The 13,450-nt window shown below is 42.3% G+C and overlaps 1 protein-coding gene across 1 annotated transcript in view; it reads right to left on the bottom strand.

Moving 5' to 3' along the window:
• The window catches only part of APBB2 (amyloid beta precursor protein binding family B member 2), a 163,704-nt gene extending 150,254 nt beyond the window's left edge, over nucleotides 1-13,450 (bottom strand). Inside the window, exon 1 of the mRNA XM_058023907.1 lies at nucleotides 13,374-13,450. The gene's annotated coding sequence lies outside the window, so the exon portion shown is untranslated. The remainder of the gene's footprint in view (nucleotides 1-13,373) is intronic.

Genomic DNA, 13,450 nt, shown 5'->3' with positions numbered 1-13,450 from the left:
CCAGATAAAGCAAGGGACAAGAAATCCCAAAGTGTGTCCCCCCAAAATGTTGAGTACTGTGTGGGGTAAAGCCAATGCTTTTGTTCAGAACAGGGAGCCTTCTTACAGAAATTACCTTTCTCAGTTCTCATTATTTAAATTATTAATTTCTTTCTAGACAAGAACTCTACAGTATACTGTATAATGGCTCTACTTTTGTATAAGGGTTTAGTCTACCTGTACATATCTGCAACATGTCATTTAATACCAGCAAGATTAATGCACCTTTTGAGCACTCCTAACTTCTGGCAGACAATTTTATTTGGCAATATCCCACCCCTAGTCTTCTTCAATCTAGGCATCTCCTTTGCTCTTCTATTGTTTCCCCTTTAGTACAACCCTTAACTGCTTTGTAACTCAAATGACTGCCATAACAAATGTTTTATTAAAGACCAGATGAAATAAAAATATTTATCCCGACTAATATCTTAAGGTAGGAAAAAGAAAATAAAGGGTCATTTACTCTGACACACTCCAGCAACAGATTAATTTATGTTGCATTTTGTCCACTTTTCCATAGATGGCTTTAACTATTCTTTCCTTTAATATATGTTTTAAAATTTAACAGTCTGACTGTTTCTTCTGTAAACACACACTGTGCTTCAAACACACCAGGGACTGTTACCACTTTGGAAAATAAGTAACTTTCATACATGTTTATATTCTATTTTAACCAAATCAAGAAATATGCAAAGAATGAAAACACAATATTTTATTGCTCAGAGTAGAGGTTTTAAAAAAAAAAATCCACCCCAAACCCCATGCAGTTCTCTTTCACAGAGTGTACGAGAAAGATGGAGAAAGATGATATTATGACAGGAAAAGGGAAATGGCTTCAAACCAAAAGAGAGCAGGTTTAGAGTAGATATTAGGAAGAAATTCTCTATTGTGAGGGTGGTGAGGAACTGGAACAGATTGCCCAGAGAAGCTGTGAATGCTCAGTCCCTGGGGAGGTGTTCAAGGCCAGGTTGGATGGGGCTTTGAGCAACCTGCTCTAGTGAAAGGTGCCCCTGCCCATGGCAGGGAGGTTAGAACAAGAGTTTTGAGGTCTCTTCCAACCCAAGCCATTCTATGATTCTATATGGAAAATAAAAAATGTGGTTAGGCACCCAAGAAAATAACAGCTTTTCCTACAGCTTCTGTTTCACTTACTCCAAGCAGCAGCAGTCTGCTGAGAAGGAGAAATTCAAAGTTTCTGTTTTCCCTCCCAACAAGAAAAGTCATCTCAGGGAAATAAACATTTTTTGCAAGAAAATATACCTATAAATTTCTGTTCTTTACAAAATACCTAGTATAGAGCAACAGCGATGCTATCTCTGTAACCACCAACACTGGGAATTAGTCAAGCAGCTAATTGCAGACAAGCACAATTGTCACAGGCCTTGAGAGGTGTTAAGTCACTCCATGCTGGGAAAGAGACTCGTGAGACCTTCCAGCTCAGCTGGCAGCTTGCAATGCTCCTCCTCAGAAATCCCACACTGCTGCACTGAGATAACAAGTACGTGTTTGTACAAAGGGGTCACTGATGTGAAATTAAGCCACAAAATTTCAACCAATTTTGATACCTGAGAGCATGAGAATTAATTCATTGGAGTAAAGCTCTACTGCTTTCATAATCTAAGTTTAGTTGGAGCAGCAATTTATGGTCTGTATGCTAAAGGTTACATACACATGACAGTCTTAATAACAGTCACTCAAAAAATCCCAGTACTATTGTCACTGCCTGCCTGGATGCACAGGCAGTGTGTAATCTCTTTTATAGCACTGAAAATGTGGCACACAGGTAATTGAAGCATCAGAGTTCCATAATAATATGGCCCCACATCTGATGGTTGGCTGCAGCTTAATGAAACAGAAGAGCAGTGAATGATTTAGACAAAACCAGGATGGAGGCTAAAAGCAAGATTTGCTTCCTCTAGACAAAGACAGAAGGAACTAAGTGATAATGATTACCTGTGAATATTCAGAAAAACAGATAATCTGTGATAAAAGCAATCTCAAAGTGTCTAGTATACCATCATCACTTCTAGCTCCTATTTTTATCCTCAAGAATAAAATAAAAAAAAAAGAATTGACTCACTTCTTTTAAATTACCAACATCCCTACACAGAAAATTATTGTGGTAATTACTCCCTCTTTTAAAAAGCACCTTTACTTTTTCTCAATGCCTTCTTATAATATGCACCAGCAGTCAATTACCATCTCACAGGAGTAAAAGTCCAAAATATGCCACTTGCCTGAGTGGTGGCATCAATAGACCTTCTTTGGCAACACAGTCACTGGTGACATGCAACTTGCATACAAAGTTTTCAGCTCAAAAAATTAATACAGCTTAAGAAATTCATCTACCCTAACCAGTATTTAGGGAGAAATCCCATTGGTGTGGTGGCACCTAAACACAGCATCTACCTAACAATTTCTTTCAGAATGTGGGGAAGAAAACCCCACAAGACTTGCTGCTCTCCCTCCTCCCCTTCCACAGTGATTCATTTCTGAAGACAAAACTTCTCATTCTAATATACATTAAACGTTTATGCTTGCCTGACTTGATGTGGAAAGGAAAGCATAAAAACAGCAACTGGGTCAAGGGTGCAATTATCAGAAGTTGTATTCATGTGGTGAAATCCATGGGACAACAGGATAACCAGCAGATCTAAAAATTCCCATTGGCATGCTATTTCTTAACTTTGTGCTCAGAGCACCTAATTTGAAAAGCACTTTGCTTTTCTCTTCAAAGAGAATTGTTTTAAGAAAAAGGTTTTTTAAACACAGATATTTTTATACCATGAAAAAGCATGGAGTAAATGAGGGAAATGAGCATGTAAAAGCCTCCTAGCACTACTTCCCTTTGGAAGCAAGACACGAATTTCATGATCTTGATTCTGACAACAGGGTGCTGTTCTAAAGTGAGCTCAGTTTCTGAAGCCATCCCTGGTGACCCTTAAGATAACAGCACTAGAGCTAGACTTCCCAGCAGAGCTGTCTTTTTTTTAAACACTTGCTCCCCATCAGTGTATCCAGCCCATACTGTTATTTCACTACAGTGCTTTGCCTCAGCCAACACTCAGCAATACCAATCTACTCCACCTTGTTAAATTGGGATGTGGTCTTCATACACAAAAGTGTAGTGCTTCAAACTGAAACATTTTATCAAGTTTAAGATATTCTGTTGCTTTCTAGTTATGGCAAAAATCCTTGAAAACACCCATTTGAAAAGTACCAATAATTTTACTACAATTTCCTGTATGCTGTGCAGATACCATCTGAGGTAAGAAAGTATTACCCTCCACAGGAGTCAAGCATTCCTGTGTGCACTGCCCTGTTCCAAAGAAAAAGTTCTTTCAGCCACAGCTTCTGAGAGAGGTAGAAACATGGCTAATCAACGAGCCTGTCACACTCAGCTTACAAGCCTTTGGAAAACACTGGTTTTTAATCACCCACTTTTACCAACCAGATGTGGCTACTTGGCAAGCTTTGCACAGGGTCTCTCATGGCCTATTAAAACTCTCTGTTGTGCTGTGAAAGCATTTGAGGTAGCTTATGCTTCTGAATTAGAGATAATAAAAGCCACAGACACTACTACATTAGCAATAGCCAAGAAAACGCAAAGGAACATAGCTTGTATGTGAAACTCCCATATGTAAACGTCAGTTTCTGCAAAACAAAACACAATTATTTGCAAATTTGGTTACTTAGAATCTTACAGGATAAACCCTGACCTGTCCTTGAAACAGACAAGGAGAGGAAAGAAAGAAACTTAGAAAACATTTTTAAATGTATTTATTTGTACCTTGCACAGACTATGCCTCCCCACTGCTCCACAAAAGAGTTTTATACCCAGGTTGGTGTCTAACTCTGTGCAAGTAACCTAGGCTTATTTTACTGTTGCATTTTGCAGCAAATCTAGCTCCTCTGTGTAATTAAGATTCCTCTTTATGTACTAGCTCCTACCTCCACCGAGTCCTCTGGCAGCCTTCGGGAGCACCAGTACCTTCTTTTTGGAATTGCAGGGTATGTGTGTCAAACCCTTAGAGCACCTCCTCTGTCAGTTTAAAATCTATTCAAATTCAGTTTCATCCTCTACCATCAAACATCTAGAATTTCAATACCTCCTTTCAAGCTCACCTTGTGCAAGGAGGATACAAATCCTGCCATAACAGCACACTGCATCTACCCATGCTTAAAATATTTGCTTGCAACCTCAGCTCAAAGAACAAGCCCAGAATGGGGAAAGCCCAGCTCCCTGCTTGAACACTGTCTGCCTGAGGAAGTGGTCAAGTATTTGCAGCAGGGACAACTCAGGACAGGCTCACACTGTGTGCCAAGGGAGAGTGCTCCAGGAGAACTCTGGACACGCTCACACTGCGTGCCATGGAAGAGCTCTCTAGGACAGCCTGGTGACACTGTGCCAAAAGTACCCACCCTCTGTTCTAGTGTCATTAGCTCTCTCAGAGTAAACATCAGCAGCCTGTGAATTTTCCATCCCTGTACTGCAGCAAAGGCAGTATAGGCAGCAGAAGCTAAAGCTCAACACCAGCTAGGTTGGAAGTCAGACCAGCACATCCTGAATCAGCCCCACACTGTCCAGTCTTGGTTTTACAGCCAGCGTGCTGTGTGGGCTGACAGCCTTATTTTAAACCTTTGCATATGTGTTATTTAACCCACAGATTTAAATCAACCTTAGGACTTATGGACATAAACCTTAACAGCTTTCGAGGAGTAATAGGATTTATCAGGCCAACTATTAAGAAACTCAAATTTCTGATTTATAGCAGAAGCTCATATTTCCTCATTTAATTCCTAGTGCAAGCTGGGATACCAGATCAAGTGCTATTTTTTCCAGCTCTATATTTACACTTCAAGGACTATGTAGAAGCACAGAGCAGAAGCAAAAATTCAGCTAAATGCCTCAATTGTGAGCCTTTTGGGGGAGGTTCACAGAAGTTTGGGTTATGTGCCTTCAAACAGGTTTTCAAAGCAGTACAGATCTAGACATCCATCACAACTCAAGGAAGGAGGACCCAAACTTGAAATTTAGGAAAATAATAGCTTTACCTTGCATATGCACAGAAGCTGAAAAGCTTTGAGACAAAAAGGAGGGTTTCTCTTCTGCTCTAGCAGGAGGTGCAGCTGAAGAATTTCAGCCTCATCCATGCAAAATTAGATATTTATTTTGGATAAATCCCACAGAATGCTTTCCGCCCAGCCAGCACTCCTACCTGCTGGTTTGGCAGCAGCAGAGGCAGGCTCTGTGCTGCAGGATGGCAGGCAGCCAGCCACCAGCTCCTGGGCCTCTCCACACGGGCAGGGTGCACTGCTCAGTGCAGCCTCGGGGTTACTGCAAGGCAAGCACAGTGACAGCTCTCAGCTGCCACATCTCTGAGCCTACAAGGGTCACCAGAGCCTCTGCTACCAGGGAAACAGCAAATTTAGGGATGCACCTTGCCATACCCTGCCCATCAGCTGTTCCCTTCCCTGTAATGTGTGCACACACACTGGAAAGGGGGGAGAACAAACATCACCCCCTGACTTGCTGGTTGGACCAGGGAAGCACCAAGGGATCCCCTTGTTTTCTGCCTAAAAACAAGCAAAATCCTATCATATCATTGTATGTGTTCCTACACACCAGCTGGCCAAAGCACAGCATGGAGACTGAATTTCAGAACCAACATGCTGTCACTACATTACAAAGGTTCTATTGTCATTATATTGCAAAGGTTCCACACTGCTAGAGTTTCATACCTCCTTGATGTTTCTCATAGTCAGCTCCTCTAGGCACTGACTCTTCCTTATCCTCACAGCAGCCAGCTGACTCCAGTTCACACCAACACAATCCTTTATAACACTCTGCTTATCGGCTACAGCCATGGCCTGTTAAAGTCAGGCCTGTTCCCAATCTCTCCTAATTGGCTCAGCTGCAACTCTTTAGGGGGTAAGATTACTTTCTATACTACCTTTATTTTCTTATATTGTATCCCCCTACACCAACATATGCTGACTGAGTTTTAGCCCAAAGCAAGATAGAAAACAACAGAAATTGACTCCTGCCTGAGGAACAAACCCTTAACCATGCTCTGAGGATCCCCTGACTTCAGGATTTTTCTGGCATGAAGCCTCATTGACATCCCTCAATGTCCCAATTGCCCCTCTTGATTCCCTTCCCCACACAGACTCCTCAATGAGAACTCCTGAATTTTCTGTGATCTGCCATCAAGAGTTACACTTCAGTGCAAGGGCATCACAATATTGACATGCTGTCAGGCTGCAAAGACAAACTTCCCGGGGAACACTTAAGCCATTTCCTTGACAAACAGCACCATTTTTATCACATTAGGACATATCTATATTGGTTTTCAGAAAAGAATTAGTGGTCCCTCAGTGCTGAAATGCCTCTACCAGAAAGCTTCCTATATTTTGGCAGATACAGAATTTTTACCCATGTTTAAATCTGTACTTGCAAAAGGAAATATACAGGATATTTCACTGAAAAAGTTTACACATGTCAACACTGACATAACAGCATGCAAAGATTATAAAAATAAGGTTAAAACGTATATATAATTAAGCATTGCTTGTTAGCAGCTCTTGCACATGCTTAAATAATAACACATGCTTAAAGCCATCATTATTTTGTGTTACTTCAATATCCTTTGTTAGTCCTCTTAACAACCTACAAAGTTAGCTAACAATAAGTTCAATCTCAAACGTTTCCAAGAAGCAAACTTCAAATGATTAAAAATATGGGTTTTTTCTAATGTTTCTCTTTTCAAATACACAAGCATCATCAAACATTTTTCCTAAATTGGAGAACTTTTTAAGAGAATTAATATCAAACTTCTCAAAAAATATTTAAAAATCCTGTTTGTCTGAGTATGTGTACCTTTTCATATACAGTTCTGTTAAACCATTCCCTTCAGTGATGGTTCCTGTGCTGTTTCATTGTTTTCTTGAATTATGGTGGGGAAAAGAGAGAGGGAAGGAAAGAGGAGAAGAAAAAAAAAGAAGAAGAAAAAGGCAAGCAGACTCCCACACGACTAGAAAAATATGAGTTATTTCTCAACCTGCCACTCCACCAGAGTGCCTGACCTGGTGAGATCTCACATTCCCCAAAGGTTTTACACCCACGTGAGTATCAGGGAAAAAAAAATAAGCCCAAAAAAACCCAACAACAAAGTATCATGGAGATCTGCCTCTCCTGCTCACACAGGAGGCAGGCAGGGTGCCAAGGAGACAAGATCATCACATAATGCTGAAGGTTTTCTTAATGCCATGTGCATCCCAAACACCCAGGCTGCCTACTGTATTTACTTCCAAATGAATCTTGCTGTAAGCTCATAGATTTATTTTATACAGTTTCCTATGTATCTTCACCTCATTTACACAATGTAATTAAACTTTCTTTCCATTATGTCACTTTTAAATCCCAATTTTATCTGTCAAGTGCCAAGTTCTCCATGGGAGAGAATTCCTCCTCCTTATTTCTCTTCCTTGCAGTTCCCTTTCATGTTTCATGGTGGCTCTCTGCACAGCTTTCTCCATAGCTACACAATTCAACACTTTGCTAAGAAATATCTCCTCCTAACAATAAACCTCTCTGCAAATAGAATTAACAAGGCAAGTGCAAACACAAGAGCAATTAATTAGTTGCCATATTTAGCCAAACTACTGCTTACACTTCCTTATGAAGTGGAAGCAGGAGTTTGGGTAAATGAAATTCTATATTAGATACACAAAATAGTTTAATGTCAAGCTCCTCATTTGCTGAATTCTGCAGCTGCCTTGTAGGAACCCTGCAGCATCTCCCTTCAATTCATCTGAGAAATTATACTTCCAAGTTTTCCAAGAAAGTCTTTGTGCAATATTAGTCACACTAATGACTGCCATTTAGTAACTATCCTGAGAACACTGCAAAGATACATTTCTACAACAGACAACAACAACAAAACATATAAAGCTTATGGTAGCTTCTTCTGTTAAAACAAGTTAATTCGTAAAGGTAAGGAACATAAAGGCCTGCCAATTTCCTTCTCTCTGGAATCTGTCCTTCACACACAGTAATAACATTGGGAAACCTCCCTCCATAACCAATTAATGGACATAAGGAAAAAATCAGTTGTGACTAAGAGAGTACTGCATTAAACATATTTTAACACCAACATCAAATTCAAATGGCATTTTTAACACATCATCTACACTTGAAATTTGCAGAAGTACTTTAGAACTGTTCCTTTTGGTGCCTTTGAAAATTAAACTGCACTTGCACTAAAGGCAAAGAAAAAGAAACCTCCAACAGAACAACTCAACACACTGCAAAATTGCTTAAAAGCATATCATAGTGAAGCATGACTAGTGCTTCCAGGAGGGTTTTCCCAAAGGCAGACAGAACTGATACTTTGTCTGACAGGGTATATTATCTGGATTGCAATGTAATCCAGCAAGGAAGACAAAGGAAAAAAAGATTCCCCTTAAGTCTTCTCCAGAAAATAAGAACAGCCAAACAGTAATAAATCACAGAGTTATAACTCCATTTTGGCATAGCTACAGGAGGACACCATTGAGATTTTAGAAGGGGTTTTAAATTGTGAAGTCAGACAGATTAAACTGTCAAATATAAGTCTGCCAGGAGTTTGCTTAAAGTACTTTATAGCCATAGCACTATTCATAAATAAATTAAAATAAACCAGAATTACAGACACTGGCTATCTGGGACTGGGATCAGAAGAAAAATTTGCATGTTTTATTTTCTAGGAAACCTCTCTCTGTCACATATTACTTTCAATGCATTACTACTCAAGCTAGTAGTTTACATTCATGAATTCCTAGACTGAACTGTGCCTGACTTCATTCATCTGAGATCAGTGCTCAGTATCAAATGCAGCAAAGACTACTGATAAAGGCACATATTTGCATCTAGTTAATCATCCTAATTGGTATGCAGACCACTTTAAAAATGCACTAATCAGTGTTACACCCAGATGCAGGGTTTGTTCAGCAGTAAAAGTCATGATCTAAACACTTACCCAAACAAATATCACATTTTCAGGGGAGACTGAAGCTCAGCATGTTGCAGTTAAAGAAAGAAAATGGTTTTAACATTGGGAGACAGAACTTTGAGGCGGACCTTAGATCTCCAGCTAAATCGAGTATTATCCTTTTAAGGCATAAAGAAATCCACTTTCTTTAACAAGGTTAACTCACTATCCTGAGAGTGATGGAGGCCAAGTGTCTGCTGTCTTTGTCAGGGCAGACTCCTACATTCATTTCCCCTAGCCTTGCTGCAGGGTCTGCTCTTACACCCTTGGCAACAAACTTCAGCAACCAGGACCTCCCAGATGAGGCACAGATAAACGGTGGTCATCAGCAATCCCAAGGTACCCTCCACACCACAACAATTCCCTCAAATTCTCCTGCCAGAGCTCTACAGCCTCCTACCTGTAGCACCCCTGGCAGGTGAATGGAAAGTGGTAAAAGAGACAATCTCAGCAGGGATCCCGGGGAAGCTAAGCAGAAATCAGGAATTCTTTTCCCAGCCAGCAGCAGGCCTACAGACAAGCAGCACTCCTGGCTGAAGGCCATGGAGGCTGCAACAAGGTCCCAGGAGGCTGCAGACAGACCAGACAGGCATTTGGAACCAAAAACCACCAAATGTTTTGAAGGGAAAGCATGCACCCAACTCTGGTAACAACAAGCCGAGAACAGCCAGAGCTTCAGACAGTATCTACAGAGGAGGTTTTGAATAAGGGCATCCTGTTCTTATTTTTCCTTTGATATCTGCTTTCATGGTGACCAAAAATAAAAAAAGGAAAAGGGAAGAAAGAAAAAAGGTTGCAGAAGACAACAGATTACAAGGGAAGCAGGCTGAAGGGTAAAAAGAATTAGGCAATTAAAGCAGGACATCACACAGAGCATTCCAAAAACACCCTCTGCTCCTTAAATCTCTGGGGACAGCACAGATCAGTGCTCTGTCCAAAGCATAATGAGACAAGGAAACAGGCACAGAGGTGCTGGGATACTGATCACCATGAGAAGCAGTCAGGTTCTGCTGACAGTCACAGTAACCATTACACAGCATCTGCAGCTGGCTGCATTCCTTGTTGGACAATATTTTTCAAACCAACTACAGACCTCATACAAGTTCAACTACTGCAACCACCATGCCAATAACTCAGATATTCTGCAGGACAACGAATTAGACAAATCCCATGCACAACTAGCTCCACTAGACTTGTTTTCAAATTTGTTTTAACTTTATTTAATTATGGTCTTCCAGTCACAGCATACCTTGGAGAACAGGTCTCATTTCACATTATCTGGGCCTACTGTACAGCCCCCCAAAGAACTCCTTTTTGAGAGGATTTATAAATTACTTACATATGAGGGGGGGCAGAATTGCTGCAGTTCCTTTTTTAACCTGGAAGTTAATAAACTCAAGCAGCTCATATATACAAACACATAGTTTCCTTTTGCACAGCAGGTACTTTAAGGAAAAGGATTTTCCACACAATTAGATGCAGTTGTTAGACAATACATTATTCTAGAGGGGGAAAAAAACCTAATAAGCAAAATATTTCAGAAAGCAGCCACTAAGCACATTGCAACCATGTAGCAATACAAGCTGTAAAGCAGGCATTTTTATACCAGTTTTGTAGAGACAGAATTTAAAAATAAGAAACACTAACACGTAAAATCTATATAAAGTTAACTCAGGCATACAGAAAAGCTTTTCTTGAGTTACCAAGCCTTCTCTCCTACTGCCACAGCCAAGCATACAATACAGGCTTCCTCAACATATCCTCAAGAGCCAGTTAAGGGGTTTACTCCATTTATCCCATTTTAAGGTTGTTCTGGAACCTGAGCCCATTTAGGAAGAAACTGTGTAAATTTCATCTTAAGTTTATTCCTGCCAGTTTATATCCATTTCCTCTCATGCCAACATTGTTCTTTAGCTTAAATAGCTCCTCTCTTCCTTTTTAGTATTTATATCCCAGCTGTACATACAGACTGCAATCATATTTCATCTCAGCCTTATTTGCTAGGCTAAACAAGCCAGACTTTCCGCATCTTCTCTGAAATAATTGACACTGCTGTCCTCCAGCCTCAGTCTGCACTGTCCCACCTGCAGCACAGGTGAGAGAAGTGCCCGTGGCACTCACACAGCTCACACCCCTTCCAGCACTGCTCCTGATGTGTCCTGGCCTGACATCCTCCACCATCACCTTCACTTTCTCCACAGCAGCAACTTGGTCAGGGATCAGCCAGCACATCCCTGGCTCTACTGCTCCCCTCCCAGTAATGGAGCTCCTTGCTCACAGCAGGGTACAAAGGCAGGACTTTGTGTCCCACTAGAAAGGGATGTACAGGATAGTTTGTTTTCAGTGTGGATGATTTGTTCAAGTCTGACTACACATCCTGTGTCAAAGCTTGCTATCTGACAGAGATGTAATCAGTCAGTGGCTCACCATTACCATCAACTACCAGGATTCACTTCAGTTTTTCACAACCTCTGCTAAAAAATCCTTACAGCAGGCAATCTCAAGTACTCAAATTCCCCCTTAAGCTCCTGAAGTCACCACTCTCTTCAGCTCAAATCCTGCAGCAGTGCTTTCTAGGCTCCTCAGGAAAACTCCATTTCCTAAGGAAAACTCCATCCCTCCTGAACAATGGCACAGCAAAGTCTACCCAACACCATACCAAAAATGACCAATTTTGTCACTGGTTTCCAGCTTAGCTGCAGAACTGAAAATGAAAATAATAATCCAGGTTTCCAAGTCATGCATTTCCTCTCCTAGCAAATGATTCCCGCAGTTGTAATCTACTATTTAGATGACTCTTGCTGGGAAAGGCACGTTCACTCGTACTGCTTCAGAGCCAAGAATCTTCCTCCTTGTTACAACAGTTACGTTTTCTTCATAACACAGGATAAAATTACTCTTCATCCCAAAGAGTCTTCTCCAGACCTTGATTCCCTCAACTGACAAAAGACCCCCAAAAATACAAGCCAAAAAGTATTTCATCACACGCTCATTGCTGTAAAGGAAGAACAAAAATATCCTCACTCCGCATGACTGTTCCAGACAAGGAAATTAATCAGCCAAGATTTTGTCCCAAGGTCACCGTAAGAGGATGTCTCTTCCTTTAAGTGCTAGGACATCTGCACTCTTATTTTAACTAAATGCAATTATGCCAGCAGAAAACAGTTTTAAACACAAGACAGACAACTCATTCAGGCGTTCAGAAAATACCAGAGCATGACATGTAGGATCTAGAACAAACTGCAGGAGCACACCTCCGAGCCAGAGGACGCAGCAAACCCGCAGCAGCTCAGCGGCAACCATAGCTCAGCTCCTGGGGCACCCCAGCAGATCTTGGGGAAGCACTGACACTTGCAGCACACACTGTTACCCCAAACAACTGACTGCAGGTACCATTTACCACGTACAGCATCCACAGCACACAAAGCCCAGCGCTGCAGAGTTGCGTTTTTTCCTTGGTTTTGTTATTTTGTGTTTAAAGCCCAGAAGTACACTTACCCTCCCCGGCAAGCAGGAGCCCAGCCAAGAATTACAAAGCATTGCAAACAAGCAGGCAAAGCAATGAAGTACAAATACAAACCGTTACACTTTCCATTTTATCTGCCTCTCTAGCCGCAACGAAAAGTAGCTCCGTTGCTGCCTTGGGCCCCAAGCAAATTCCTGACAACTTCCAAGACGGATTCATGGGATCCCACGTTTTGTTCCGAGGACCGGATTTTTCCCATTTGCAGCCCCGCGCGTAACCCTCGAGTACGATTTAATCACAGAGCTCAACCTGCTCACTCTACTAATTAAAACAAAAAAAAAAAAAAAAAAAAAAAAAAAAAAAAAAAAAGAAAAAAAAAAAACCAACCGAAAACCAAAAAACAATACAAAACAAAACAAACCTACTACAGGCACTTTTACCATTTACCGCACCACCAGCAGTAGAACGAGACCAGCTGCCGCTGCTATTCGCCGCCCGCGGGAGCAGAGCCCACGCTCGCCGCAGGCTCGGCCAGCGCTCTGCAGCAGCAGCGGCGGCAGCGCTCCTGCACACCGGGGGAAGGCAGCGGACCGCAGGCCGGTCTCGGCCCCGCACCCCCGAGACCGGGATGCGCCGCAACGGCCCCGAGCAAGGGCGACGGGACCCTCCCCCGGCCTCCTGCCCGGTCCCACCGGCAGCGGGCCGGGCGGAGCGGCGGCACCGCGGGCGGCCGCGCACCGGGGCTCTGCCGCGGAACGGGACGCGCTGCCCTGCCGTGCCCTACCGTGCTCTGCCTTGCCCTGCCGTGCCCTCCCGCCGCCCGCCGCGGAACGCACCTGCCCGCCGCGCCGCTCCGCCGCCCGCCCCGGAGGCGCCCGAAGCCGCTGCGGGATGCGGCCAGCCTTCCGGAAAC

Source organism: Melospiza georgiana, chromosome 5, assembly GCF_028018845.1.
Source record: "Melospiza georgiana isolate bMelGeo1 chromosome 5, bMelGeo1.pri, whole genome shotgun sequence".
Lineage (NCBI taxonomy): Eukaryota > Metazoa > Chordata > Aves > Passeriformes > Passerellidae > Melospiza > Melospiza georgiana.
Note: the sequence above shows the minus strand (reverse complement) of the source record. Positions and strands in the feature narration are given on the sequence as shown.